The sequence below is a fragment of the Adiantum capillus-veneris genome, chromosome 3, assembly GCF_014529385.1.
Source record: "Adiantum capillus-veneris isolate H3 chromosome 3, ASM1452938v2, whole genome shotgun sequence".
Classification (NCBI taxonomy): domain Eukaryota; kingdom Viridiplantae; phylum Streptophyta; class Polypodiopsida; order Polypodiales; family Pteridaceae; genus Adiantum; species Adiantum capillus-veneris.
Window position 1 is genome coordinate 2173690 of NC_140933.1, and position 11098 is coordinate 2184787.

Sequence of the window (11098 nt, forward strand, 5' to 3'; positions counted from 1 at the left end):
GCTGGTGATCCTCTTGATGTCACTCTTTACCAAACCGCTGTTGGCTGCCTCATTTATGTATGCAACACGAGGCCGGATATTCAGTTTGTAGTCTCACAGGTCAACAGATTTATGCATAGCCCAGGGTCTAAGCATTGGCATGTGGTCAAGAGGATTTTCTGCTACCTTAGTGGCACTTTACATCTTGGCTAACTTGTTTTATCCCAAGGGGGGATCATTGCCGCTAGACTTACATGCTTTTTTGGACTCAGATTGGGCTGGTTGTTTTGATACACGAGTGTCCACAAGTGGTTTTTGTTTCATGCTTGGCAGTTCATATCTATCATGGTTGAGCAAGAAGAAACCTATTGTGGCCACTTCGAGTTGTGAGGCTGAGTACAGGGCAGTCTTCACAGCTACGGTTGAGTGTGTATGGCTCAGACGCCTTATGGCTGATTTGGGTGTTGGACACGACACTGCCAACACTATCTACACTGACAGTAAGAGCGCATTGGCAGTTGCGAGGAACCCAGTTTTTCATGCTTGCACAAAGCACATTGAGGTGCATTACCACTATGTCAGGGAGAGGCTCTCAGCAGGAGAGATCAGCTTGGCTTATGTGCCAACACAGGACAACCTTGCAGATCTTTTCACAAAGGTATTGTCTCGTGAGAAGCTTGAAGCTTTCCGCAAAGCTTTGGGCTTACTCCCCTTTGTGGACTGATCCTGTCCTCAGGGCATGGCACTTCCCTTTACTCATGTGCCAGCTCTCGTTCACCGCATCACTCCAGGGGGGATTTTTTACCATATACATGTGGTAGTGATGTGTGTGAACACATTAGGACCGCCGGGGCATTTTTTCCCTCTTTAGGAGGTTTTTTCCCCGTGCATTGTATATACGCCCATCACTCTAGGGCTATCTATCTTTCCATTGCACACTAAGTAATATACTCTCTATCGTGTGCCTTGAGCTTCCTTCGTCTTCTCCAAGCTATGTGTGTTTCTCTGCAACCCTAATTCCAACAATGGCCATCAAGATGTGTCGTGGTGGTGAATCCTGTAGATTCCAGCAGATGCCTCTGTGTCCTTCCAAGAACAGATTCCACGGATGATCGTCGCCTTCAGTGTCTTTAAACACCTGGATGCAGGTGACAATCATCCGGGCTATCTTTACCAACATTTGGCACGCCAAGTCAGGGACATCCCGCAGCAGTGTGACTGTCGAATTCAGTGTGCTGACCATGTAGGCTACCGTAGGGGGTTTTTGCGCTGTCAAGACCGGGTAATTCAGTTTTTGCGGCCTTGACCCTTTCCATGTGGCAAAGTCTTTCCATGTGCGTCTTCTAGGGACTGGACAGAAAGTGGGATCTATTTGTATATGTTGAGGAGCATTGTGGTAATTTGTTAGATCCTGTGGCCGTTTGTCCAACCACTTTTGTCTCCACTTGGGGTGGTCATCGACAAGCATCTGAGCTTCTTCTGCTGTTAGTGCAATGCCTTCGTAACCCCCATCTTTGTTTCGTGGCAAGGCTGGCTGTATCTTTTCTTTCCACAAAATTGCTTCATGGCATAGCAGAGGAAACGAGAGGTACTCATGGCCAAATCTTTCCACCTGCTCTTCTGGTTGTAAGTATGCCAGGGCTGCTGACTCCATTATCTTCTTTTCATAGAGCATGTACTCCTTTGCTGGCCCCTCTGGCATGTCTTGAATGCCCTCATTGAGCTCATCTCTAATATCCAGATTTGGCCCTTCAAAATCATGCTGCTGTTTCCCTTGGTGTGATGTTCGAGGCAAATCTGGCACTTGTTGTCCGGGCAGCAGTTGTGGTTGACTCTGGGCTTTGTCTGCTTTGATTTGTTGTTGAAAAAGCAGATCTTATTTTTCCTTTAACAGCGTGTCACCGATCTGCTTGTGAGTCTGTAATTCGGCGCTTGTTTGAGCTAATTGCTGCTCCAGTTCTTTTAGCTTTAGCTCATTTGCCACTGTCTGGGCCAGCATTCCTGATATGAGCAGCTGTCTTTGAAGCTTTTCTTGCTCTAGCTCCGCTTTTAGTGCCGCTATAGTGTTCATTGTTGTGGCATCGTTAGATGTGGAGACCAATGTCACAGCAGGTTCCTGATTCGCCATCAAAGTTGTTAGAGTGCCTTTGACAGTATTGTATGAACTGCTAAGTCTCTGAACTCTGGCGCTCTCGTAAGCAAACTGCTCCGTTGCTTTTTGTACTCTTGCCGTCACTTCTTGGTACTCCTTTTCTTTGGCGGTCAAGTCTGTCCTGACGTCCACCAAGTCTTTGATCAGAGACTGAGCCTGTTGTCGCTCAAGGTCTCTCTCCTCCGTTATGCATTCTAGTTGCGCCCTCAGGCTTTCTAACTCCTTTTGCCCAGATGCTTGCTTTTGTTGGGCCTCCTGTACCCGCCTTTCCTTTTCACTCAGCACCACGTGCTAACACTGGAATTGCCGTTCTAATTGCCTTAGAGTTTGCTTGTAATCAAAACCAGCCACTGCCTGGCAGGCTTCGTGGTATCCGATTGCTTCTGTAGGAGGTATCAACTCCTTTTGCGAGGTTGAAGGGGGAGGAGTTGGTTGTTTTCTGTTCGATGGAGAAGGGGGAGGAGGAGGAGATTTTGGCGAGGAGGGAGGTGATTTTTTAGGCGAGGGAGGAGGTGGGCTTGATTCTTCTCATACGTGCCTCTTTTTGGAAGTCTCTTCCCCTTGTTGCGAAGCAGATGCTTCCGCTTTTCTTTTCTTTAGAATCTTGATGATTCTTTGGCGGGTGAGATACGCCGCCCGTCGCGCTTCTAGATTCCTCTCTCTTTGGATCTTCTTTAGCTGCTCTGCCTGGTTTGTTTCATCAGCCGCATCTTTCTCCTTCATTCCTTCAGTGGACTGTGAAGAAATGTCCACTTCCGCGGCCTTTTGCTCTGCTTCTAACCTTTGCTTCTCCGCGCGTATGCGAGTTGCATTATCTATTCTTTCTTGCCTTTCCCTTTTGAATCTTCTTTTTTGTGTTTGCTGTGTTGCAGCCGCTCTAGCCTGTCTGTCAGCCCGTAACTTGGTTCTTCTTTCCTCGACTCTTTTTTGAGCTTCCGCATATGCTTTTTGCAGGTCCGACTGCGGTACTGCACTTCTCTCCCCTCTTTTTCTCTCGAGCGGCTTTGTGGAGTCTTCCTCCTCGCTTTCTTCAGCCCTTTGTCTTTCGACTCTTGAGATTTTCCTTCATCATTTGTCTCCGTTTTTTCTTCATCACTCGAGCTTTTGTTGGTGGCCTTTGCTGAGCGCGATGATGTCGCGCTAGGGGTCATCTTTACGGAATGAGCAACCAGCTTTGCTTTTTGTATCAGGGCAGTTTGAGAACTGGGAGCTGGTAAATCTTCAATCATTCCCAAATCTTGGTATGCTATTCTTGTTAGCATCGGCCCTGCGTTCATGTAGCTTTTGTTTTTTGCCGAGCTTTTCAAATTTGCTTCAATCAACTTTTCCAAAATGTAAGAACCGTAGTCGTAGCGAATGGATCTATTTTCGACTGTCGCTAGATCCATGACCACGGCAATGTGCAGGATTGGCTCGGTGTAGCGAGGAGGCTTTTGTACTCTGAAATGATGAGAGATCAATCTCATCGGCAATTCCAGCTCTCCGTATATCATGTCACTGTATTTGTATTTGTTTCCCTTTGCTTTGACAAATGCCTTTTCATTATCCAGTGACTTTGTCTTTGCCAGCAAATCGTGTTGCCCTGGAGGAAATGCAAAGCTTCATTGATGATTTCTTTCGTGATCTTTACTTTCACCTTCGATCCATCCTTGTCCGTGAGCATTGCCTGCCCATCATATTGTATCGAGCTCATGAGCTCGTGGGCCCTCATGTAATATGTTCCCCATGGCTGTAATCTAAAAAATTGCTCCAAGTGCACAGCTCGCACTGCCTCTATTACCTTCGGCCTTCGGTGGAGGTTCCATATCTCTCGTGGCATGATAGTTGTCTTTACCATGTCACCATCCGCATCCTTAAACTTCGAGATGAATATGTGGGAAGGGATTTGAGCAAGTATTTCATCCGAGATGTGAGCCTTTTCATTTGTAGAGAGCTCCTCCACTTCATATGGTGCTGCTGTCCACTGCCTTTCTTTCTTTTGGCGAGGCATTCTGTGTCAGGAAAATCACAAGCTGTCAGGATTTTCCCTTCGCAATCAATCGCATTTAGACTTTTAGTAAAAAATAGTTCAAAAGTTAAAACTGATCATAACTTGAACAAATTTCATCCATTCTTGTCCATATTTCACCAGTGGGACTAGGAAGACTAGAGCTATGATTGATTAAAATCTGAGCCAATTCTGGAGCTAAGGTACACCGATCGCGATCGTAGTACAGAGGCCAAAATTAGATTTGATCACATGAGTGGGTTGCTAATAGTTGGGGGGTCATTTTGGTCTACTCTGTGTTTCATTTGAACCACTATTGAGTTTACAGGTCCCAATTCCGGGTTACAAGGGAGTTTTGGACTAGACTCTGACTTTTTATGAGTTTTTGATGTCCAAATGGCTTGAAACTTGGTTGGTGACTTGAACAAGATGTATACAAGGGATCTGATAGGTTTTGGTCAAAATCTGATGCTGAGGTACACCGATCGCGATTGTAGTTCTGGGCCTTTTTTTGGTGAAAACTAGATGGTCATGAACCCCTATGCCTGCCTAGCCCACTAATGATTTATTTTCAAGTTTGGACTTAAAATGAACAACTTAGAGCATTTTTCCACTGTTTGACCATATTTTACTAAGTCTAACCATATTGGGTTTTCCTGATTGAATTTCGTTGGATCCTGGAGTTAGTTGAAGTTAGTTTTAGAGCTCCCACTGCTTCCATGAGGTTCTGCTACCATCGGCCTACTCCATTATCTGATTTTGACTTGATCAGACACTTTATACCCTGTCTTAGGAGGTTTTCCAGATTTGTGTATTTTTCAGGCATTCCTCGGATATCCATGTGATGCTTGAGCATCCCTAAGTGACCTTTTGGTCTTTGGCATTGGCTCGGCTCCAATTCTATCTTTGTGTGATCATTCAAGATTGAAATGACTATATCTGTACTTGTAGGAGATTCTGAGATCCATTCGAGGTTTCCTACAACTGTTCTAACTCTTAGTCGGACAAGTGTACCTTTCAAACCATCCATCATTATTTTTAACCGGATTTTGGTAGTTGTAGGTCAAATTTTCCATTTTTGGTTGTGTTTGACAAATTAGGCCCATTCCATGAGCAAAATTTGTGCATTTTCCTTGAAAATTCAAGAGAGTGTACTTTTAATTGAGTTCCAAGCCTGGGCCAAATCAAAAGTTGCAAAACCTGCATCTGGGGGCACCGATCGCGATCGTACCATAGAGGCCAAAATTGATTTTGACACCAGCAGATTGTAGGCGAGGCTGAGGGGAGGTGTTTTGCATGTTCTGTCCCAAATTTTGTCAGTGAGGTACACCGATCGCGATCGGTGTACCTGTACCACCACCAAATTGTGATTTGACCATATGGATTTGTTCCTGACCTTGTGGGGAGCACATTGATGTGTTCTGTGCCTGAAAAAAGTTTTGTTTGGATGCCTCTAAGGGCCCTTGACCTCTTTGACCCGATCCGACTTTGATTTGATCCCTTCACCCGTTTGTGCAATGATTCGCGCTTGCATGCGTAATAGACTTGATCATTACTTGATAAGGAACATACCTGTGAAATCTGGTGTGAAATGATGGCTCCGACCGTCCGTACGGGGTAGAAACGTGGCAGCTCGCTCTAGGTCAAAAAGCTCTCTCCTTCTCTCTCAAAATGTGAAAATGTGAAAAATGGCCTATATCTTCCCGAGATTTTCGTGACACAGAGCTGATTTTTCTCACCTTTGATCCCGATATAATCTGCATACCACTTGTGGGTCGAACCGCTTGTCATTCCGGCGTCGTATGACCATTTGATGCGATTTTGACGAAATGTAGTCATGATCATTAAGGCTGAAATTCGACATCTTCAGATTAGCTTCATATCTTGCATGCTTGATAACCTTATCATGATACTTCGGCGTTTGCTTCCAGAACTTGATTCCGACACTTGTGAGCGAGATTTTTAAATTTTTGATGTTTAAGGCTGAAATTCGACATCTTCAGATTAGCTTCATATCTTCCATGCTTGATAACCTTATCATGATACTTCGGCGTTTGCTTCCAGAACTTGATTCTGACACTTGTGAGCGAGATTTTTTAATTTTTGATGTTTTATTAACGAAAATCAAACAAAATAAATTGAAAAGACTTATTAACTGGCAAAATATTAGCCAAAATTATTATACTCACCCCTAAGCATATATTTTCTCTAGAAGCATCCCAATGCTCCGGATTTTGTCATTACAACTCATTATTATGCTGGTCGGATGATACAAAAACGCTAAAATTGCCAGGTTTTGGTCGTTTTGATCGAATATGTTCGAAATTGAACTCTAAATAATGAAAACACACACACATTATGTACATATATACACGTTGAACCCCTTAATGGCCCTGATTGTTGCTAGATTCATCAATTACTCCCCCCTTCCTTGTCTGAGTCGTCCCGGACGAAGGTTGGGTGCATGTGCATGGGTTTTGGAATCTGTGTCTATGCATGGCCGTGTAATGTGGCCCTATTCTGATGTTTGAGACAATGCGTTGGGTAACAAGGTGATGTGCAAGATGCGGGGACTGAATGTAGTTTTCAGTGGCTTTTGATGGCGAGGGTAGCTGTTTATGGAACAGAAGAGCTTGCAGTCGAATTTCTCTTTCCTTGATTGTGGGTGTTGTGATGGAAACTATTTTTGGAACCCATTTGTATGCTGTTTGTTGCATCTTTACAGATTTTGCTTTAGTTTTCACAAGTTTCCAGTGCCATTTTGGAGGTTCAGGCTTCTTGTTTTGAGTTTTGGGTTTCCTTTCGAGCTCTGTCGCCGAATCTTTAGTTTTCTCCAGTTTTGGTTGCCATTTCCACTTTGGAGTAACTTCTGAAGGTCTTTGAGATGATGCTGCTTCCGTCTGGAGTTTGTCCTTAGGTAGCCATATCTTGCTCGGTTTGTTGGTCAACAATCTTTTCTTTATCCATACTTTCTGAATAACCTTTTGTGGTGTTTTTGGTTGATTAGCCGGTTTCTTTTTGTCGATGGGGATACTCGGCCACGAGTGATCTGTTTTGGCGAATGGAGTCATGTACATGTTAGAGTCGTGTGTGTACCTTAATGCATGTTCTGACCATTCGGCGACTGCATTGTACGTTCTCATCCATGGAACTCCCAAGCATATTGATTCTCTGATTTCTCCGTCTTTCATTACGAAAAATTGATGAGGACAACTATTTCCATCAAGATTGATTGGTAAGTTTACTATCCCCAATGTTGGCATTATTGCACCATTTACTGCTTGTAGATCACGTGTGGATTACATGAGGGGTTCATCTGTAAGCATCCTGTAAGTGGAGAAGTTGACTGCATTGACTCTTGCTCCTGTGTCAATCAATGCTCGTTGATATCTGCCATGCGGGAGTCTGACATTGATGCGAACATCGATTCCTGTTTCCCATTGCTCATCAGTTTGAATTATAGACAAAGGAATTTGAGCCGTATCTGCTGGTTGAGGAAGTCTTTGTTGTTGTAAGGTTTGTTTTCGTTTTAAAATCCTGACTTTGGCCTCCTCCTGCGCTTGAGCTTTTGTCTCCTTGACTTTGTTCTTGCGCTCCTTCGCAGCGTGTATTTTGGCAAGCATCTTTGAGGTTAGTGGTAGGTTGTATTTCTTTAGTGTGCAACCACTAATCTAGTTAGGCATTTCCTCTCCCCGTAATGTCGCAAGTTTGATGGCACTGCTAGATGATATGTCATGAATCACATAGGGTCCATTGCCTCGCTTTTTGAGTTTCCGGGAATGTTGTTTCAGGGTATACATTAAGACGTAATCCCCAATAGCAAATTCCTTGCTGATAACATGTTGACCAAAGAATGATTTCATGTTTCGTTTTTATGCGTAGATTGATGCAACGGCTCTCAATCTAGTTTCATCCAGTTTTTCCAGGACATCTAGCTGATTGGATAATTCATGGCCCGTCCATTCTAATTGTTTAGCGACTTGAAGCGTGGGGATAAGGAATTCAAGTGGTAAAATTGCTTGAATTCCATAAACCATGTTGAACGGAGTCGTTCCGATTGACGTTTTGTAAGAAACTCTATACGCCCATAAAGCTGAATGCAGCTTTTGATCCCAGTCAACTCTCGATTCGCCGACAATTTTGGTGAGAATTGTCACCAAATTTTTTTTCGTACTTTCTGCTTGGCCGTTCGCTTGTGGGTGATAGGGAGCAGACTTCCTGTGAATTACCATGAATTCCTCCAATAGGAATTCGATCACCTCATTGATGAATTGAGTTCCTCTATCGCTCACTTGCTCAATTGGTAAGCCATATCTAGTGAAAATGTTCTCATACAAAAACTGTGCTGTCGTTTTTGCATTATTTTTTGTTGTTGCTTTAGCTTCCACCCATTTTGTTAGATAATCTGTTGCCACAATAATGTATTAAGCGTGTGTTTTATTTCTCGGAGGCGCTATCGGTCCTACAAAATCTATTCCCCATTTCGCAAACGCTCTTGCCCCCATCATTGGCCTTAAGGGCATATCTGAAGGAGTACGAGCGAAAGTGCGACGCGAGAGAGAGTGCAAGAAGAAGAGCACGACGATCTGGTGAACTCGCTCTATTGTAATGTACAGAGCATAGTGAGTTCTTATTAGGTTTTTACAAAAGAATATGTGTACATACCTGGCGGTCCGTCCACTTACTTGGGCGACCACATTGGGCTTTATACCCCAACAACCTCCCACTTAAAGTCCAATGTGGTACTTTAAGTGTGAGAGAAGCTACTATACAAGCTAATATACAAGAGATGTAGAGAAGTGATGTACCACCCTACACCTAACTGCTTGCGAAAATGCGCAAAGCTCTCTGAGGGAAGTCCTTTTGTAAGTAGATCAGCAGGATTTTCTGTGGTGTGAACTTTGACAAGCTGAAGTTGCTTATCCTTGAGCATTTCCCTGATGAAATGATACTTCACATCCACATGCCTTGTCTTTGAGTGATAAACTGGATTGTGAGCCAATTGTATAGCACTTTGACTATCACAATATAACACAGGCATCTCTTCTTTGATTCCCAAATCTGTTACTAATCGATTAAGCCAAATTGATTCTTTGCATGCCTCTGATGCTGCAACATATTCAGCCTCTGTAGTAGACTGAGTAACACAATATTGTAATCTGGAACGGCATGATACTGCTCCACCAGCCAATGTAAAGACATACCCTGACGTAGAACTTTGGTTGTCTAAGTCACGTGCATAATCGGAGTCTGTAAAACCCTTTACACTTAGCTCCTGACTCCCATAGCATATACGAATACTCTTTGTAGCTTTCAGGTATCTCAATATTCCTTTCACTGCCTCCCAATGTTTCTTGCCTGGGTTTGACATGTATCGACTTACTACTCCCAGTGCAAATGCAATGTCTGGGTGAGTAGCAATCATTGCATACATCAAACTACCCACTGCAGACGCATATGGAATCTTATCCATTTCAACTTGTTCTTCCTCAGACATAGGACAATCTTGTTTGCTAAGTTTCACATATGGTGGCAATGGAACACTCAATGCCTTTCCCTTCTCCATATTGAAACCTTGCAAAACCTTGTCAATATACTCTGTTTGATATAGCCAAATCAACTTCTTTGATCTGTCTCTCTCAATGCACATACCAAGTATATGACTTGCCTCACCGATGTCTTTCATGTCAAACGATTTTGCCATCTTTGACTTCAAAGCTGAAATTTCTTCCAAGTGCTTGCTAGCAATCAACATGTCATCCACATACAAAATAAGGATCAGCCAACTGCCATCCTTAGCCTTCTTTGTATATAGACAGTGATCGAACTCACTACATTTGTAGCCTTGAGAAAGCATAAACTTGTGGAACTTATGGTACCATGCCCTCGGTGATTGTTTTAAGCCATAAAGACTCTTTAACAACTGGCATACCAAATCTTCCTTGCCTTTCTCAACAAACCCTTCTGGCTGCTGCATGTAAATTTCCACATCTAAATCACCATGCAAGAACGCTGTCTTGACATCCATTTGGTGCAACACCAAATCTAATATGGCAACCAATGCAAGAAAGCATCTCAATGTAGTCATCTTGACCACCGGAGAGAAGACTTCATCAAAGTCAATGCCTTGTTTTTGCTTAAAGCCCTTGGCAACAAGCCTTGCTTTGTACTTTGGCTGACTATCATGAGCGGTGATCTTATACCTGTAAACCCATTTACAAGGTAGAGCCTTTTTGCCCTGTGGTAATTTAACTAGCTTCCATGTCTAGTTTTTATGCAGAGCTATCATCTCTGACTGCATGGCCAATTGCCAATTCCCGGAGTCCTTCATTTGCACTGCTTCCTTGTAACATGAAGGCTCATTGCAATTAGTCAACATGACATAGTTCATAGATGGAACAAACCTATCAGGAGGTCGCGTGATACGTCCAGATCTATGCACAATAGGTGGCTCAAGCTTACCCACAACCTATGGTTCCACTCTATCCTATCATTGCTCCTCTTGAGCCCTAACATTTTGTCTTGCACGTGCAGGTCCATCTTCTTGGAAGACAACTCTTCTAATCTCCTCAACCCTCTCTGGTTTAGAATGATATTTGGCTTCATTAAAGTGAACATCATTGCTGCGGATAACCTTTCTGGATTCGGGATCCCAAAGTCTGTACCCCATCTCACCAGAATTACCATAGCCTAGAAAGATGCACTTTCTACTCTTTGGCTCAAGTTTGTTCCTCAATTCCTTTGCAACGTGAGTATATGCCTCACAGCCAAAGACTCTGAGATGCTTGTATGAGGGCACCTTGCCTGACCATACCATCTCTGCCACTAAATCCTTCTGCAAAACCTTGCTAGGAGATCTATTTATAAGATGAACAGTTGTTGATATAGCTTCAGCCCAAAACCCATTTGGCAGCTGTGCATTAGACAACATACTTCTGACCTTCTCTTGTATGGTCCTATTCATCCTCTCAGCAACACCA